The sequence below is a fragment of the Argiope bruennichi genome, chromosome 9 (assembly GCF_947563725.1).
Source record: "Argiope bruennichi chromosome 9, qqArgBrue1.1, whole genome shotgun sequence".
Taxonomy (NCBI): domain Eukaryota; kingdom Metazoa; phylum Arthropoda; class Arachnida; order Araneae; family Araneidae; genus Argiope; species Argiope bruennichi.
This window is the reverse complement of record NC_079159.1, coordinates 100,029,507-100,036,666: the sequence shown is the minus strand read 5'-3', so window position 1 is coordinate 100,036,666 and position 7,160 is coordinate 100,029,507.

Here is a 7,160-nt window from a genome sequence, read left to right as displayed (position 1 = left end):
TAATCATCTCTTTAGCAAGTCAATATTTTTTGTTTTATGCTTTTTATCTTTTTCCTTTTATGTTTGACTGTACATTTTTGCTAGGAATTGTTTTTGTAAATTAATTTAGATGGTAAATTAGTATTTTGAGTGTTGATTTTACTCATTTTCTAAATAAAAGAATTTTTTAAAATTAAATGTTTTTTTTTTCTTTAATTTTATTATTATTTATTGCATATTTTGAAAATACAAAATAACTTATTGTACCGAAAATTATTATTGAAATAGCTGGGGTTGGTAAATAATGAAATATATATATTACAGTTTATATTTAAAAGAATGCTTTTTACATCTTTTTTCCTTCAGACTTATTTTTTTTTTGTCAATTTTTTGTTGTGATGTCTTATCACAAATATATGGCTAATTTGCACTATGTCTGTAAAGTATAAAATCTAAATACATTTTAATTTTTGAAAATCATAACTTTAATTTCAAAAATTTACATCTGTACTTATTTAGTAAAATGTGTATACATTTGAAAATTTATAATTTTGTTATATCAATGAATTATAATTTAAAAACTACATTGCCTGATTCACTGAAATTTATCGTATATCATTTTTAAGATCATTTTGTTTTTTGGCCTGTATAAACTTAGACTGGGTATAGTATTATAGTGAGGATAATCATAAGAGCATAATATGTCTTTTCCATCTTAAGAAAGTGGTATAGTATAAGTAAATAATATTGAAATCACAGATTTTTTTTTTTTTTTTTTTGCCTAGACAGGATATTTTATTTTAAAATGTGCCATAAATGTAATAATATTTTGCACCCTAAATTTGATGCCTAAGATACCTATGCCTTCCAGTTGCTAAACCACTACTTGAATAGTTAATTTACTTCTGTTAATCTTGAACAATTTCAGATTATTTAGTTGCTGAGAAGGGGCTACCGGTAAATCAATTTAAAAGTTATTGGCCTATCTACCATATAAATAAATTTGAAAAATATAGAAATTTGATTCATTAAAAAATATCAGAATCGTCTTAACACTTTGTAAAGTTTATGGTCAGATTCTAATTTGCTTCATTACCTTCGCTTAATTATTACAGTATTTACAATGTTTGCTCTTTAAATAATATTGTGTATAAATGCATAAATAACATAAGTGCAGTGCAATCATAAGTTATGATAAAATATTTTTACAAATTATTAAATTTAAAAACTAGTTTAAATTCTAACTAAAAAATGTATAGATATATAAAATCAAGTAGTTTAGTAAATAAGTCATAACATGCATTATCTAGGGACAGGCAATACATAAATCTGTCACTGGTGAGCATATTTTGTCTAATAAGTTAATAATTATTTGCAAATTAAAAGATTGTAATTCTCAGAAAGTAATTTTATTTTTTCCTAATCCTATTTCATAATTACTTTATGTATTAAGATCAATAATTATCACATTGTGCCTATTTCAGAGATTTTGCAACCAACTAAAATATTCAGTGTACTATCACCACTGATATTAGAAGTAGATTCTTTAAACTGAATATGATGATAATGTATTTTCATATGAAAACAAGTCATTTAATGACTGTAACAGTTTACATATTAAGATAAATTGCATGATAATTTGCTTTTTCACTTACTAATATAATTATAATGAAATATAAAATTTCCCCAAGTTGAAATTTTATTGAATTCTAAGATATTTTATGAAAATTTTTACCTTTTTATTAATTTTTTCAATAAGCTACATAAAGTTTTATCAACATTTTTTCTAGTGTGTATTACATTTTTAAAAAAAATATTTGTATTTTTATTTGCCAGAACAATTTTTTTATTTGCTGAAAGTTTTAAAAATTGTTATTCTTTTGAAGTTGATTGCATAATTCAATAGAAGTTTAATTTAAAGCTTTAAAAAAATATATTTTTTTAAATTTTTTGCATTCTGATGTTATATTTAAAAACCATCTCTAACCATTAACACATTGAAGCAGGAATCAAGAAATCAGACCAATACTGTTTTATTTTTAATTTTTAAGGAAAGAATTACCTGTAGTTTATAGTTATGGAAATACAGAAACTTAATTGCTCTCTCTAGTGCAAGATAAAATCAATTTCCTTCCTGTAGAAGTTGATGTTGCCGGTTTCCGGACAGAGCAATCGATTCCTTTACGTCATTATTAATTCTACTAGTTAACGTCATTACGAACAAGTCGAAATTCTATTGATAATAGATATGTAATATTTCAAATATAACATTCTTTCATCAAAAGAATAGAGATTATCAGAAATATAACTTGCGTTGTAATAATTGTTTTAAAAAATGGTTATTGTAGTGTGTCAGAAAAAGACGATGTGGCGCAGGCATTTTCATTTCAAAGCAAAGATATCATTGATGTTTTCGTTTTTATTTATTTTTTCTTTTCAGTGAAATTAATTAATGTTCTGTTTTAAATCTAAACAACAATTATTTGAGAGCAGATTTTATAGCTTTGAACCTTAGATGAAGAGACTGGCACTTCCCACTAAAACTTCATCATGATATGTAACCCTGATGGATTTAGCGTGCACCAGGTGTATGCATACAATGGATATTTTATGTAAAGGGTGTCCCAAAATTAGCGCAAGATTTGAATCTGCCACCATTCGTGCAGTAAAGTGTTAATTCGTAATAAAAGTATTTGTCAGCTAATAGTTTAGAGTTAGTAAAAAGTTAAGTGTTACTCGATAAACAACATGTGAACACAAGATTTGAATTACATAAAAAACACGTTTTTTTTTTATTAAATTGTTAAGTATGCAGGATATGGTTATGTATGGAATAACACATAGGGCAAATGGCCACCACGGATTTGATGCATATGTACTCTTGTCGAAATTTAACATGACCCTTTTGCATAAATGTGATTGAATTTCCTTCTTCAATGCCCGCGCGCTTGTTGGCATAGAACTTTTAACTTCAAATAACCGCATAAAAAGAAACCCAGTGGTGTTAAATCACACAATCTAGGGGACCAATTGTCGAACTGTGGTCATCAAACTCATTATTTTTGAAATATTGTTCAACAGTGAAAACACGTTGTTCTATCGGGCAACGCTCCATGTTTACTAACCCTAAATTATCAGCTTCAAACGGTTTTTTTTTTTTTTTTTTTTTTTTTTTTTTTTATGATTGCAAAACTTTGTTGCACAAATGGTAGCAAATTCATCTTGCGTTAATTTTGGGACACCCTTTAATGGCATCGAATTTCGAACCTGCGATTTTCCAGTTTCGAAAAAACCAAAATTATGCCAATAGCTAAAATATTTTCTACCGTTGGGGAAAAGGGACAAGTAAGCATTAAATAATAGATATTACGTAAAACTAAAGAAAATTTCCGTCATCAATCGATTGGTGTAATGTATAATGCCATTAAAAACAACTTGTAAAAAAAACCAAGTCTCGCAACTCAATTCTTCTATCGTAAAAAGTTGTGAGATCCATGTAATACCAAGTCGGTCCATTTATTCAGCGCCTACTTAAGGGTCCTTCTGTCTTAAGTTATTACATAATTAGCTAATCTAACAACATCTTATAGTGACCATATCAATATTAAAAATCTTTTATGGTTTAAATAAATAGATTGACTTGGCAATCGCACAAAACAATCTAATTTAATATAATATGTTAATGTAATCTAATTTAATGTAAAGATACATTGTGTTTTCATGCGATGGCCAAGTCAATCTATTTATTTAAACCATAAAAGATTTTTAATATTGATATGGTCACTATAAGATGTTGTTAGATTAGCTAATTATGTAATAACTTAAGACAGAAGGACCCTTAAGTAGGCGCTGAATAAATGGACCGACTTGGTATTACATGGATCTCACAACTTTTTACGATAGAAGAATTGAGTTGCGAGACTTGGTTTTTTTTACAAATTATGTTTTTAATGGCATCTCCTTTCTTTTTGTAGATAATCTTTTTCTTATTTTTGTATGTAGTCTTCCTCTTTTTCTTTTCTGGTACTACTTCTTGAGCTTCAGCTACAGTTTTTCTCAAAGCCCACTCCCTGTCTCTATGCGCTTTTCTCGTAAGCCTGGACGGAAAATGCTTCTTAGTCTGTTGTATTCACAAATTAAGGATTCCTGCACTTTAATACTTCCAAAGTCGACATTAATTAGATGTAAGCCCTCCAGACTTGTAACTCTCGAAAGTGCCACGTACGCTTGACCGGATGTGAACGCTGCAGAACCGATATCCATCAGTGCATTATATAGACTTAGACCCTGACTTTTGTGTATAGTTATAGCATAGGCTATACATATGGGAAACGGTTCGTGATGAACATAAGCTCTATTAATAATTTCAAATTTAGTTTTGACCGGACTAAGCTCGTAAACATGTTCTTTATTAAATGTAATGTATATTTTCTTAATTATTTTTGATATTTTCCGGATCAAACTTTACTCTTTGCACTATACAGATAGAATCATTAACTAATCCAAGACTCACGTCAGTATTTCGCCTTAACATGACTTTTGCTCCTATTTTTATAATTATGTTCTCTTCCAGGCTTGCAGTCGTAGAAGCATCGTCTTCATATTTCTTTATGCATTTACGAGCTCTTTTTGTGTGGTATCTGGGGCAATCTATGCTACCTACAGCTGTAAGTTTTATTTTGGGATGTGGAAGATATTTAAGCATTGCAGAATTTAATTGTTGACACATGTTTTTTGTAGATAATAAGCAAACGGTATCATCAGGAAGTTTCGACAGGTGTTCAATTATTTCAATTAATCTGTTTTCATTTGAATTGGATTTGAGAGTTATTAATCTAGTCGAGAGTAAGTCGCGGTCTTTTTGTGTAGTCACACCTAATCTTATTCTATTTAGCATTTCAACAAAGTCAAAATCATTGAGCTGTCGCATGTTAATTGTAAGTTCATCGTATATGAACAGTTCAGTCCACAGATTCGGTACACTGAGGGAACCTAATAACTTGTTAGTTTCAGCAGTTGATAGTTTTTCAAAAAGTGACTTTTCTCTTACCGGCGGACGCTGTAAGAGATCTCCGAAAACTACAAGATTACAAGATGTTTTTTTTTCCAAACTACCCATTCTGATCGTCTCTTGTGTCGAATATTTCAGATAAGTGTAAGTGAATATATGTTAAAATAACATTGGATATCATCGACACTACTTCTTTCAAATCTGATCTCAGAACTTGGAGCACTTCATCAAAAAGTTGTTTGTACTTCAATGTTTGCTCGTGTTCTACAAGCAGCTGCAATAGTCTATGTATAGGCAATCTATTCTATGTATAATCAGCTATTCCTGTTGGAGTACTAACTGCCACTTTTTTGTTTAAATACGTCTTAACCCAAATTTTCAGAGTTTTTATTAAAAAGCTCTTTCCAGTGCCACTAGTTCCACTCACAAAACAGCGTAAAACGTCTGCGTTATTATCGGTTGTGTCCATTTTATTTGTGATCATATCGAAGACTCTTTTTTGATCGGCATTAAGTTTTGCGATCATACTTTGAAGATCAGTTTGCTCTCTTCTACCAGATTGATTCTCTAAGAGTCACACATTGCGTTTGAAGCTTCCACAGCTTCAAATTGAATTATTTCAAATTAGATATTGTTAGAAACCTGTAATTTTGAGATTTAATTAATTTTTCCCATCGAGAGTAGTGTTATCATATGAAAGACCGTTTTACAGTAATCTGTATTGGATGCTGCCGGATGTCGAGCCAGTGATACGAGAGCTTGGTGACAAACTTGGCGACCATTTGGCGACTTGGCGACGAATTTGAGGACAAAATGGATAATGCTCGAAACTTCAAAAATTTATTGATCCGTCCATTATTACACGCATATTTTAGTTTTTCCTTGCTTTATACATTAAACTCTAATTGTATTCTAAATTTGAAGCTTCTATGTCTGCTAGAAGTGCCTTAGAGTTTTGATGATCGGTCAGTCAGTCAGTGACAAAATTCACAAACTTTGATTAGTTATAATTCTTTAACTACTGGTTCAAATTTAATGAAATTTGAAATATACCGTGTTTATATAATGCCTGCTTGGTTACTGAAAATTCAGACTTCTAGTTTTATCCACAACGAAGTTATAGGGAGTCGAAAATGGCCTGAACTGCTTCGAGAAAAGGATAGTACGGCCGTGCCACTTGTTTTTGCTCCACTTGGCGGGGGCACTGCCGTGCCCCCAGATCACTACTTATTTATAAGGAATTTCATTTATACAAAAACAATTCTGTTGACATCCCATTGTTTATGAACAATTTTCATCTTTTTCTATCGTTCGACTTAGGGGTACTGAATTTGTAACTAATAGATAAAATGTACATTTTGAAGGGATTCTTATAAACTTTAATTAATTAAAAAACAGAAAAGATTTAGGCGTTTGTCTTTGGTAATTTGCGAAAATATTATTGCATAATTGGATTTTACAGCAATTAAAATTAAAAATAACTATCTTTTTAATGAGGCAAATTAAGTTGCTATGCTATTTTTTCCCTTAAGTTTTGATTTTTTTTTTTTCATTATTTTCAAAAATACTTTCCATTGTTGCAGCTAAATTTAAACTGTTTTGATTCAATTCATCAAATATTTAATTTGGTCATTTTGTTCCACTGTTGAAAATTGAAGAATAAAATATCTGTTTATTATTTAAACTGCGTTATTGCTGTTTATAAGAGGAATTAAAAAAGGGGGAAATTTACAACACCTCGAAGATTGCACGAATACTGGTTACATTGAATCTGATTCCATTAGAAGGATTCATTTACACAGGAACAGGCGTAAGGCTATTGAAACAAATCATACTTTCAATGTATAAATTAATTTGATGTTTAAAAATATTTCATGCAGAGAATCGTATATATCGAGTTACACATAAAAAAGAATCAATATTTACATTCTCGGTAAAACAGCAGTGAAAAAAATAGAGCAACATATTCTTTCAGAAGTTGTAGATAAATATTATATAAATACAAAAAGGAATTTCTTTAAAAATCTAGAATTGTTTGATTCCTAATGGCATGGCGAAAGTTATTGGGAATAACTAATTGCAATTTAATTTTATTCAGAAAAACGTAGAAAGAAACAATGTTGAATATGATCGGAATATCTTTCTTCCCTAGGAGCAATATTCTGTAATA